A 12599-nucleotide genomic window follows, 5' to 3' on the forward strand; every position below is an offset into this window, starting at 1 on the left:
CCCCGGCTCCTTTTCCTTTTGACAATTACTTAGTTTTTCCCATTTTCCCAACTAAAGAGGAGAGGAAATAGGGGCTATTCTGGTCCTGGCTCACTACTATCATGGCTAAACCTTTTATCCACCATAGGTATCAGTTTTCTTTCATTTGATATCCCAATATATTACTCATTCTCAATCTTATCATCAGAGGCTATTCTCTCGGACTCACTTTCACCTTCTTTGATGATTTGAGCAGCTGAGTCTCTTTTTTCCTTTTATTCCAACCCTTGATTTTACCCTCAGTCGTCAGATGACTCACCTAAAAATTCCCTTCTTCTAACCACTGACTCATCACCGCATCACATCAGCCATGCACCAGTACCACAGTCCTCCGTACCTCTTTGGAGGACATTGCTAATTTCTGAGATCTCAGACGTTGACTTTTTCTAGGTCACTGGTTCTCAAACTCTAACATACATCAGAATCATCTGTAAGACTTGTTAGAACAGGAGTTCCTTGAGACCTTCCTCCAGAGTTTTGACTCCAAGAGCTTGCATTTCTAAGTCCCAAGAACTTGCATTTCTAACAAGTTCCCAGTTGATATTGTGAAAGGTGAAATGAAATGGGGTCCCTTGTGTCAGGGGGTTTTAAAATGCAGCCGGGAGTCCGTTAAGGAGGTAGGCCTTTTGGGGCGCCTGAGTGGCTCAGTGGTTTAAGCCGCTGCCTTCGGCTCAGGTCATGATCTCAGGGTCCCGCATTGGGCTCTCTGCTCGGCAGGGAACCTGCTTCCCTCTCACTCTCTCTGCGCCTGCCTCTCTGCCTACTTGTGATCTCTCTCTGTCAAATAAATAAATAAAATCTTTAAAAAAAAAAAAAGGAGGTAGGCCTTTTGCACGTCCTTACTGGGGGAACCATGAACTTTTGAACTGGGCCAGACAGCAAATATTCCAAGGACTCAGCCTGAACACCTGCAGCTTGCTGTAGTAAGAGACTTTGCTTAGCGATAGCCTTAGTAACCAATTATATTGGGTCAAGAGTAGCTTTCTGCCCTCAAAACCAATAAAAAATTCTTTGTAAACAACCTATACAAACTTCACTTTTTTGCTTTAAAAACCTGACTTTGCTCTTTAATGGGACATATTTGGGTTACTACCCAAATTTGTGTACCTTGAATTGTAATTACGTAATTCCAAATAAACATTCTTTCTTAATTATTGCCTCCTGACAATTTTAGGTTGACTGTAGAACGCTGCTGTTCAGGAACCACACTTTAAGTACCATGACTCTAGACCCATCCTGTTTCTTTTCTTTTTTTTTTTTTTTAAGATTTTATTTACTTATTTGACAGATCACAAGTAGGCAGAGAGGGAGAGAGGAGGAAGCAGTCTTGCCGCTGAGCGGAGAGCCCGATGTGAGGCTCAATCCTAACACCCTGAGATCATGACCCAAGCTGAACGCAGAGACTTTACCCACTGAACCACCCAGGTGCTCCCCCATCCTGTTTCTTTAACTTCATTCCCTTTCCTCCTCTTTCTTGAGCCAACTCTTTGCCTTATCAATATCTTTCATTTTTCCCAGCCTTCTTTTGCCCCCAGGTCCATCCAGTCCTGTGCTAAGTACATTTAACTGTGTTCCTGTCTTACCTATGCAGTGCTGGAGGTCACCCTTTACTGTTTCAACATTCCAATGCCCAGCTGTCCTTGTGCTCTGTCCAATTAGCCAATCCAGAAAATCCACATAGTCTGCCTTCCCTAGTTCTACTTTAGGCCGCATGTCTCTAAAGTTGTTACAAAACCCTGCTGACTCAGCCTGCTACCTAACTTCAGCTGGGGATTTAATAATACTTTGCTCACTACTGAACAATTTTTTTTTTCAAATATGGTACCAGAAGAGACGAATCTCAGAATATCTGCCCCTATTAGATCCAGCCCCAAGCCAGGGAGCTCACAGCATTCCACTGATCTGAGAAATTCATATTGATAGTCAATCTCCACAGTTAATTTGCACTTTGCATAAACCCACGGCATTGCCACGTGCGTCCCCTTGACGTTTCTTTACTTCCCAGGAATAATGATGCTAATTTAAGTGTTTCTGAGGCATTTTGCCCTTTCCCTGACGTTGCAAGGAGTTTTTTGTCTTACATACCCAGCAGCGCTAAGTAAGGTTGCTTCAACATCTGGCAACAAGAGGGAGATGTCAAATTCAAGCTCTAACACCCATCCGATCCCCCTCAGTACTCTCTTTGAGCTTTCAAAGAAAGAACCCATCTGAATTGACACACCCTTTCTCGTTATTTATCTATTATTATGAATATTTGAGAATCGTTTCTCAAATGTTCGTTTAACTTAATTCAAGCCCTGCTCAGGTTCCTAAGTCAGCAACATCGGCGTCATGCACATAACGTGGAAGGCAGAGAGAACATTTTCCCGAGCTCTCTGGGTGATGCTAAATCAAGTTTAATACGTGGGCTAGTGGTTACGAAACAGACCGCACACAGGCATAACATGCCTAAATGACACAGGGCATACCTTGCTACCCTAGGCTTTTGCCCGCCATCACAGGGAATTCTTGGAGCTTCTTAGAGTCCTCATGAGAGACCCTGCTATAAGGGCTTCATTGTGTGCTCTAGAGGCCCTGCTCTTCTTGGAGACCTGCGTGTAAATACCACCCTTCTAGCTTCCTGGACTGCCGTGGCTGTTTGCCCAGAGTCTGCAACAATCGTCCCTCAGTGCTGGGCCTGGTCTCCTCGCCAGCAGCGACTCTAGGGTTTCTCTAGATGCTAAGCAGTTTGGCACAGGATGGCTCTTTGTCAGTCTGGCTTCATAAAGGGTGGCATGGAGCCCAGACCAATCCTTCTGGAAACGGCTCTGCCGTTTCTCAGGTGTGAGACCTAGAGGCAATCCCTTTGCAAGCCTTCTGCTCCCAACTTCACTTATCGATCTGAGGGAGATGGGATGAAAGAAAACCTCAGGAGAAACTTCAAAAAGGTAAAAATACTGCAAAAGAGTGAGAAGAAGGAATGGAAGAGAGATGGAAAGCCTGTCCACTGGGCCTACTTCGGGTTTATAGGGTGCATGCCTGTGTGTGTCCCGAATTACTCTTCTTTTGCTGCTGTAAAAAATTACCATGAATTTAGTGACTTAAAACAAGACAAGTGTATTACCTACAGTTCTGCATGTCAGAAATCCAAAACAGGCCTCCGTGGGTTAAAATCAAGGCATCGGCAGGGATGAGGTCCATCTGAGTTCCCAGGGAAGAATCTGTATCCTTGGATCCTTCAGCATCTAAATGGCTGCCTACAGCCCTTGGCTAGTGGCCCCCTTATTCCGTCTTCAAAGTCAGCAATGTTAGGTCAGTTTTCTTCACGTGTGTCTTTCTGATCATCTTTCTGTTGTCACCTCTCTCTCTGGCCACAGCTGGGATGATTCTCTGATTTAGGGACACTTGTCCCTGGGACAGCTTGGTCCCAGCTGGATAATCCAGGCAACATACCTCATCTCAAGGTTCTTTATCACATTTGCAAAGCCTCTGCTGCCATGTAGGGTAATCTAGTCACAGGTCCAAGGGATTAGATGTGGAGATCTTTGGGGCCCATTCTTCTGCTTATCCCTAGAGATTTTTAACTATTGTTTTGTTGCTGGTGCTTTTGTTTAACATGAGCTGGCGGAACACCTCTCACATACTTAAGACTGCTCTCCTGAATCCCGTGTGCTGGACCAGAATCTAACCTTGATGTCTTTGGACAAGTCCCATGTCCTTTTTGAGCCAATGAGAAATAGGCCAAATGCCTTCCAAGACTCTCTTCCTGCTCTAACCTTCTATAATCCCAGCTCTTTGTACCAAAAATGGTGGGGTTCCTCCAGTTCTGGGGAGATAGCCTCCAACTTGTCTTGCCAGAGTTACATTTGTTCTTGGGAAAATAAGCTCCCTTTTTCCTTTGCTATTGACACTATGGTTCTATATGTTGTCCATTTTCTCCAGGTAGAACTGTTGAATCTTTGTACAAACTCTTTCTCTATTCTCCATGAAAAAAAAAAAAGATTTAAATTTGTAAAAGCCTTGGCCAATTAAGCATCCATAGTTCATTTGGGAGAAAATATATACAGTACTTGCTCTCATACAACACTGGTTCAGTTGGCCCCTGAACAAATATTTAATCTTTCTACTTGATAGCAGGCCTTGTATTAAAAAGTAATGTTCTGGTTGCCTGGGTGGCTCAGTGGGTTAAGTGTCTGCCTTCATCTTTGGTCATGATCCCAGGGTCCTGGAATTGAGTCCCGCATCAGGCTCCTTACTCAGCAGGGAGTCTGCTTGAGATTCTCTCTCTCCCTCTCCCTCTGCCCCTCGCCCTGCACATTCTATCTCTCTCTCTCTCTCAAATATATAAATGAATCTTAAAAAATAAAATGAATTAAGACATATTTGGGCACTTACCACTTACAATCAGTTAAAGAAAAATGCTCAGTTGAGGCAAGTGATAGCTTGGGATAGTAGCCCCAGGATATTGGTTACGGAGCAACCAGTGCAGAGATATGTGAATGGAAGGGATAGGACTTTCTCATTACACCAGAAGTTCAAATGGGAATTAATCTTTGGGTGCTGAACCACTCTGGCCCTGACCCTTCTTCCCCAACCTTACCAGTTGCTGAGTAGTAATACCTGGGCGGAGGAGGCAAGGACAGGGACGCAAATCTGCACATCACCACAAGCACCTGTGAGGATCGAGATGTGATTATTTCTGCAGGAAGTTGCCAGAGCAGAACATGGGTGAAGGCATGCTATGGGGAGAAGGTTACCAAAAGGGAGGCAGAAGCAGGAAGAGAGAGCAAATGATACCTACTCGAGGATCCCTCTGAAGACCCAGGGAGAAGGCCCCGCAGGAGGCTTGGGGAATAAAGTCTTGCCCTGAGAAAGAATGGCTCACACAGTGTGTGTTTGCTTTGAAGAAGAATGTGAGGAAGTACCAGGAGATTGATAGATGAGTTACTCCAGAGGTTACCAAACGTTCTTCGCTTACAGTTGGTTTTCTTAAAGTCAGGGATTTTTTTCTCCGTACCACTAGGCCAAAAGAAATATCAAACAGCTCCTGTTATTTAGTTTGATCCAAATGACTTAATTGTAGTAGTTGGGTGGTGTCCAACAGACACCTGTACTTTCCCTCAATAATTTAGAATATCCCACAACACCCCTAAGAGTTCATCTCAGCACCCCGGGGTGCCTTGGCACACAGTTTAGGACCTTTCTTAGTCATTTAAATGCAATGGCAGCCTTCTTTCTGAGGGCTGAGTACTGGGAAGCATCCTTCCCTGGCAAGACCAAGACCCAGCTGGAGACCTGTAAAGGGTTGTCTTGACTTTGCCCACTTGAGCGAGTAACAAGGGACTCATCGTGAGGAACAGAGAAAGATGGACCGACCCTACCACAGGAAGTAATATTGAAATGGTTGTTTCTCTTTCTCTCTTCCTCCACAGGCATGGGTTTCTTGAGGGCAGGGTCATTGTCCACATCTCTTCCCTAGGGCTGTGCTCAGTGCAAGGTGAAAACTCAAACATTCTGTTGAATAAATGAATGACCGAATCGTTATATTTACTTCATCCTTTCCTATTTTCTTAGAAGATAAAATCTGACATGTCCTAGATAGTTCTACTTCAGGAATCTTCCCTGAAATGTCAGCCAAAAGAAAGAAAACAAAACTATTCAGGTTCAAAGCCAGCAGCAAAGACCTGATTGGAGCTTAAAATTCCATTTTGTTCTCCACCTTAAGGGAAATGTAAGGTGAAAGGTGATCTAGGAGTATAAAAACAGGAAAAAGAAAGATAGACATTACTGTTTTATTATTTAAGATTGTGGACGTTTTTCTTGATGCTTTTGAAGAAAAAAATAGCTAAATTGTTGGGATGGTTTGAGAACAGACAAGCTCTGATATAGTAGAATCAATTGATCAATGATTTGTGGAAGATTGACAGCAATATTTTAGGTCCTCATGTTCTTCTAGAATCTTGCCACTCACCACTGAGAGGTGAAGTCTATTTTCCCTGCCTTTCAACCTCGGTAGGACTTTTTGACTATCCAAAACAATCCAATGCAGAAGTGAACCGGTATAAATTCCAAGCTTGGTCATAAAGGGCAATGCAGCTTCTACCTGGCTCGTTCTCTCCCTCATGGGGCGTTTGCCCTTGGAAACCCACTACCATGCTGTGAGGAAGGCAAACTCATCACATGGAGGGGCCCACATAAGGAACAACTAAGGTTCCTGGCCGACAGCCAGCATCAACTACCTGTACAAGAGTGAGTGAGCCCCTCCAGATGATTCTAACTTTCAGCTTCAAACCACTCAGGGTGATGCTGAGTGGACCAGATGTGAGCCATCCTCTCCCTGAAAAACAGACTCATGAGCAAACCAAATACTGTGGTAGTTTAAGCTACAAATGTTGGTATATTTGTTGTTTAGCCTCAGACACTGGGCATTAAATTCTTTTTTACCACCCTCTGTATTTGCCAAACGTATGCAGAGTGTAGCATGGAACGCAGAACTCTGGACATAGACTGCCTGGCTTGCATTGCTAGCTCCATCACTTAAAAACTCTATGATCCTGGGAAACTATTTAAACTTGTGTCTCTGTTTCCTTACCTGTGAAAGGGAGGAAGAGTTCCTACTTCATAGGCTTGTCCTGATCATTAAGTGACCTAATATGCACAAAATATTTGAAACTGTGCCTACTACAAAATAAGCTCTACTTCAGTATTAGATACCGCTGTGGGTGATGGTGGTTTTATACGTGGCCATATTGGTGTGGTAGGCAGAATTCTAAGAAGAGCCTGGGCACTCGTGCCTCTGGGTATCCACCCACGCCATTGTATAATACCCTTGTCTTGAGTGCAGGCAGGACCTGTGATTTGATTCTAACCAATAGAATGTGGCAACAAAGAAGGAATTTTGCAGATGTAATTAAAGTCCTTAAAGTTGACTTTAAGTGAATAAAAGATGCGATTTTCCTGGGTGGGCCTGTTCTAATCAGGTGAGCTCTTTAAAAGAGGATCTGGAGATCAGAGATTCTCCTGCTGACCAAGAAGAAATCACCATGAGTTCAACAACTTCAAGGAAATGAATGCCAGCTACCCCTTGGGCTTGGAAAGGAGGCTAAGCCTCAGATGAGACTGGGACCCTGGTTCACCCTTTGATTGCAGCCTGGTGAGCTCCTGGTCAGATGATCTGGTTAGGTCACACTCGACCCCTGACCCATGGAAACTGTGAACTGATAAAGAAACAGATGTTGTTCAAGATGGGATCGGGAGGGAGACAAACCATAAAAGACTCTTAATTTCACAAAACAACTGAGGGTTGTTGGGGGGGTGGGGGGTAGGGAGAGGGTGGCTGGGTTATGGACATTGGGGAGGGTATGTGCTATGGTGAGTGCTGTGAAGTGTGTAAACCTGGTCATTCACAGACCTGTACCCCTGGGCCTAATAATACATTCTATGTTAATAAAAATAATTTTTTAAAATGCTGCATATAAAATAAAGAAACAGATGTTTTAAGTCACTAAGTTTGTGCTAATTTGTTATTCAGCAATAGAAAACTAATGTACTTAATAAAAATTCAAACAATAAAAAATTTCATAAGATGAAAAGGAGATTGCCTACCACCCCGGACCTTTACCCTTCACAGAGGCAACCACTAATAAAAACTTGTGTTTCATCGTTCCAGAAGTCTATACATATATAAGCACGCACATGCATCTGTATGGTGTGTGTCTGTAGTGAAACTCTTACATCAAAGGATACCTTCATTTTAAATAGACATGTGTTGCCAAATTAATGTCCTAAGACTTTGCACCAATTTTCAGTCCTACTACCTACAAATGAGTCAGTACCTGCTAACACCACGTAATATGAAACTTCGCTCTTTTTAAGGCTTGGCAGGTGAAAAATGTGTCTCATTTTGTTGTTTTCATTGGTGTTTAAGTAATTCTGAATAATGTCAAGCATTAAGAAAATATATAAGCCTTTGTATTTGTGTGAACTACATGTTCATATCCATAGCCCATTTTCCCACTGGGTCGCTTGCCTCTTCCTTATTGATATACAAGATCTCTTTATGTAACAGCCCTTTGTCTGTTGTCTATTGTCTTACAAATGTCCTCTTTCTCACACACAAGGGTTTTTTTTCAAGATTTTTATTTATTTATTCATTTAACTAATATCTACCCCCAATGTGGGGCTCAAACTCATGACCCTGAGATCAAGAGTTGCATGTTCTACTGACTAAGCCAGCCAGGTGCCCCCTCCCACGCATAACCTTTTGCCATTTTTCTTTTATTGAGTTTTGTTTTTCCATTACGGAATTTAAGTTTTTTGTACAATCAAATTTTTCATTCTTTTATTTTTGGTCTCTGAATCTTGTTTTATGCTTGTAAAGTCCTTCTCTGCCCCAAAACTTGAAAAAAGGAATCTGCCATATTTCCTTTGGATACTTCTTTCTTTTAATTCTTTACACTATATATTAAATACATCTGAAATTTGAAGCTTCAACTTAACTTTTTTCCACATGGTTAGCCAGTTGTTTCAAAAATTCATTTAATAATCCACAATTTTTCCTGATGTAGAATGCTAACTTTATTATATATTAAATACTCACAAGCATTATTTCTTCTGGATTTATGCATTGGTGTCTAGAATCTTCTATTTTAGTTACAGTAGATTTACTTCATATATATACATATACTGTTAAATATACATATTTAACAACATATTTTACACATATTTATTTTACACATATTTTACACATACATATTTAATAGTATATTTTAACATCCAGAAAGGCTAATTATGCACCATTGCTCTCTCCCTCTTTTTTTAAATTTATTTATTTGACAGAGGGAGAGAGATCATAAGTAGGCAGAGAGGCAGGCAGAAGCAGGCCCCCTACCAAGCAGAGAGGCTGATGTGGGGCTCGATCCCAGGACCCTGAGATCATGACCCGAGGTGAAGGCAGAGACTTAACCCACTGAGCTACCCGGGTGCCCCCATTGCTCTCCTTTTAAAGATTTTCCTGGGGGCATTCTTTTTGTTTTTATTAGATTGAGATAGTATTCTGCTCCATGATTCCAAATCAGTCAATTTGTTGACTAATCTAGTTAAGTCACCTAACTTCTGTGCTTCAGTATACTCAGTGTAAAGCTAATAACAATGATACTGGAATGAATCTGGATTATGTATGTATCTGGAAACCTTGAATACTAAAAAAGAAAACAGTTATACATTTATGTCTGAAAAGGAAACTAAAATGTTAACCAGGAATAAGAAATTCAGTGCAAGGGAAATTCCCTACTTGGGCTCTAGGTTCAAACTCTGTTCCACTGATTAGCCCTGCATTTTTTTCTTCCCTGTTTTCTTTGGCATATCTGATACCCAGCCTTATCACATGTTTAATTAACTACAGAGTGTAAATCATGAAACCATAGCCTAGCTTGGCTCTCACTCTCCTAGAAATCACCGGGGCTGAAAGATGTTCTATCTTGTTTTTAAAGAATACAGATTTCTTTTTTTTTTTAAGATTTTTTTTTTTTTTTTAATGATTTACTTGACAGACAGAGATCACAGGCAGGCAGAGAGGCAGGCAGAGAGAGAGGGAGAAGCAGACTCCCCGCCGAGCAGAAAGCCCGATGTGGGGCTTGATCCCAGGACCCTGAGACCATGACCTGAGCCGAAGGCAGAGGCCTAACCCACTGAGCCACCCAGGCGCCCCTAAAGAATACAGATTTCTGAAATATCACACACACACACACACTCACTGCTCTTGACCCTAGTTTCAAGCCTATAAACATAATTTTAAACCTAGTTTTAAGCCTGATAACATAAATATTTTATCACTTATCATCCTCCATGCTTTAAGGAAAACTCTATGTATAATTTTTTTGTCTTGTTTTCTAGATGTCATAGAAAACAATTCCTTCTGAGAAATGAACATTTAAAATATTACTACTAATTAGGCTATAGATACTCAGAAAAGAACAAGAGTACCAACTATAGACTTCTATGGCCACACCAGCAAGATTTTGCCCAGGTAGTAAAGGCCTGCTTATTTGAATAATCCAATTCCTTATTCATTCAACAAACACTAAGCCTCTAATATTTGTTGAGCACTGAACCAGGCACTGGGATAGAAAGATTAATAAAATACAAGTCCTCCCCTCACTGAACCCTACTCTGCTGGAGGATAGAGGCACATATAGGTAGGTGTTCACAATACTGTGAGATAACTTGGCAATGTATATTAAAAAGCGATTTAAGGACACCTGGGTGGCTCAGTCAGTTAAGCGTCTGCCTTCAGCTCAGGTCATGATCCCTGGTCCCAGGGTTCTGGGATGGAGTCCGAGTTGGGCTCCTTGCTCAGTGGGGAGCCTGCTTCTCCCTCTGCCTCTGCCCCTCCCTCTGCTTGTGTGTGTGCACAAGCTTTCTCTCTCTCTCTGTCAATAAATAAAATCTTTTAAAAAATTAAATAAATAAGCAACTTAAATGGGCATACCCGAGGTGCCTGGGTGGCTCAGTTGATTGAATGGCTGCCTTCAGCTCAGGTCAAGATCTCAGGGTCCTGGAATTGAGCCTCACGTGGGGAGTTCCTGCTTAGCAGGAAGTCTGCTTCTCCCTCCGCTGCTCCCCCTGCTTGTGCGCTCTCTTTTGCTCTTACTCAAATAAATAAATACAGCTTAAAAATAAGTAAATGAGCATACCCTTTGAGAAGTTCCATTTCTAAGAATTTGTTCAAGAAAATATTGAATTCTAGAAAGCAGCTACAATATGGCCCACTTAATAAAACACCCGAAACCAAAAAAAAAAAAAGAAAAAGAAAAAGAAAATCTTGAATTGAATGAACAAAGCACATAGGACCTACTATTATTGCATTTCCATAATAGTAATAAACACCAGAAAGGTAACATAACCAAACTACCTAAATAGCCAGCATTTGAGGAAAATCAAGGAAATAAATTACAGCAAAACCACATGATTGAATACTATTAAACCACTGCAAGAGGAAAAAATTACAGATCTATAAACATGGCTATAGAGGGCTATTTCTGATCTAATTAACTAAAAATGAATCTCACAAACAGGAAGTGTTTTATGACTCCGTTTTTGTAAGAATAAAATATACTACTACTACTTACAGACAAATGAAAAATATCTAAAAGGATATACATCCAAATGTTAAATCAGAGTTCATATTTGATGGACTACTTGGTTATGAATGATTTTATGTTTTCATATATTTTGTTACATACATAATTATATATTAATATGAATTAAAATTCATGAATATGATGTAAAATATGTAAATTGTAAAATATGAATATTTTACAAAAAACTTTCTAAGTCAGAACAAAAGTTTATGAAAACATAAGGTGTTGAGTGCAGTAACAGTGATACTTTCCTGCTCTCAAGGTGCAGCCTGGAAGACTAGGGTTAAGAAAGCAAACAAGGAGGGCAGGAAGTTGCACAGGATGACTTTGGAGCTGTGTCTTAAAGAATGAGTAGAAGTTTTCTAGATGGGCTGAGAGAGAATAGGAGAGGATGCTTGTTTCAGGCAAGGGGAACGAGATCAGAGAAGAAACAGGAAAATCAGGGTTGCTGTGGACAGTTGTACAGTTTGTACACTGTGGAAGGCAACCTGCTGAAAAAGGACTGGGGAGTGAAAATATAGTCTTTTTTGCTTGCCAAGTCATACACCCTAGTTTCATTTTCCCAGAGAGAAAATGGCAGACTCTGAGTTACAATGTTAGTAATTGTATGCTATCCCCATTTCCCCCCTTTTTTAATAGAGAAAAGGAGCTTCTTATTTTTTAAGATTTTATTTATTTATTTATTTGAGAAATAGAGAGAGAGCACAAGTGGAGGGGGGCAGAAGGAGAGAGAGAAGCAGACTCCCCACTGAGTAGGGAGCCCAAAGTGGGGCTCAGTCCCAGAACCCTGAGATCATGACCTGAACCCATCATGACCTGAACCAAAGGCAGATGCTTAACTAACTGAGCCACCCAGGTGCCCAGAGAAAAGGAGCTTTTGTTTCTGCAAGTACATTCTGCTTGTCTCACTGTGGGTTTACTCAGAGACGGACACCTTTTCATATTTACACGAGGTGCACTGAGGGCGTCATAAGCCTTGCACAAGAAAGTTTTTAAATCCTGACTTGGGAAAGAGATCAGAGGACAGAGCTCCCTGCCATGTGCTCTCCAGAACCATTTTAAAGCAAATGATTTGCTTTGTATCATTACAGCCATCATTGCAGGACACTGGAAAACTGTACAAAGTATTGGAGAAAAACATGTAGGTAAAATTTTCAGCTTAGCCTGAGTATGTATCAAAAGCCTTTCAAATGACTATACCTTTAACTATGCAATTCTGCTTTTCAAAATTTATTCTGAAGAATTGACATAAAAATTTGAATTATGGAAGTGATCTGATGAAGAATTATTGATGATAGTGGAAAAAAAATCCACAATCTAGAATAGAAGTTCAGTATTAAGAGGTGGGTTCAATAAAATACCATATCTCTGTATTATGAAATACTAAACTTCACAAGAGTTAAAAGCCTGTGTGGCTCAGTCAGTTGAATATCAGACTCT

The sequence above is a fragment of the Meles meles genome, chromosome 3 (assembly GCF_922984935.1).
Source record: "Meles meles chromosome 3, mMelMel3.1 paternal haplotype, whole genome shotgun sequence".
Lineage (NCBI taxonomy): Eukaryota > Metazoa > Chordata > Mammalia > Carnivora > Mustelidae > Meles > Meles meles.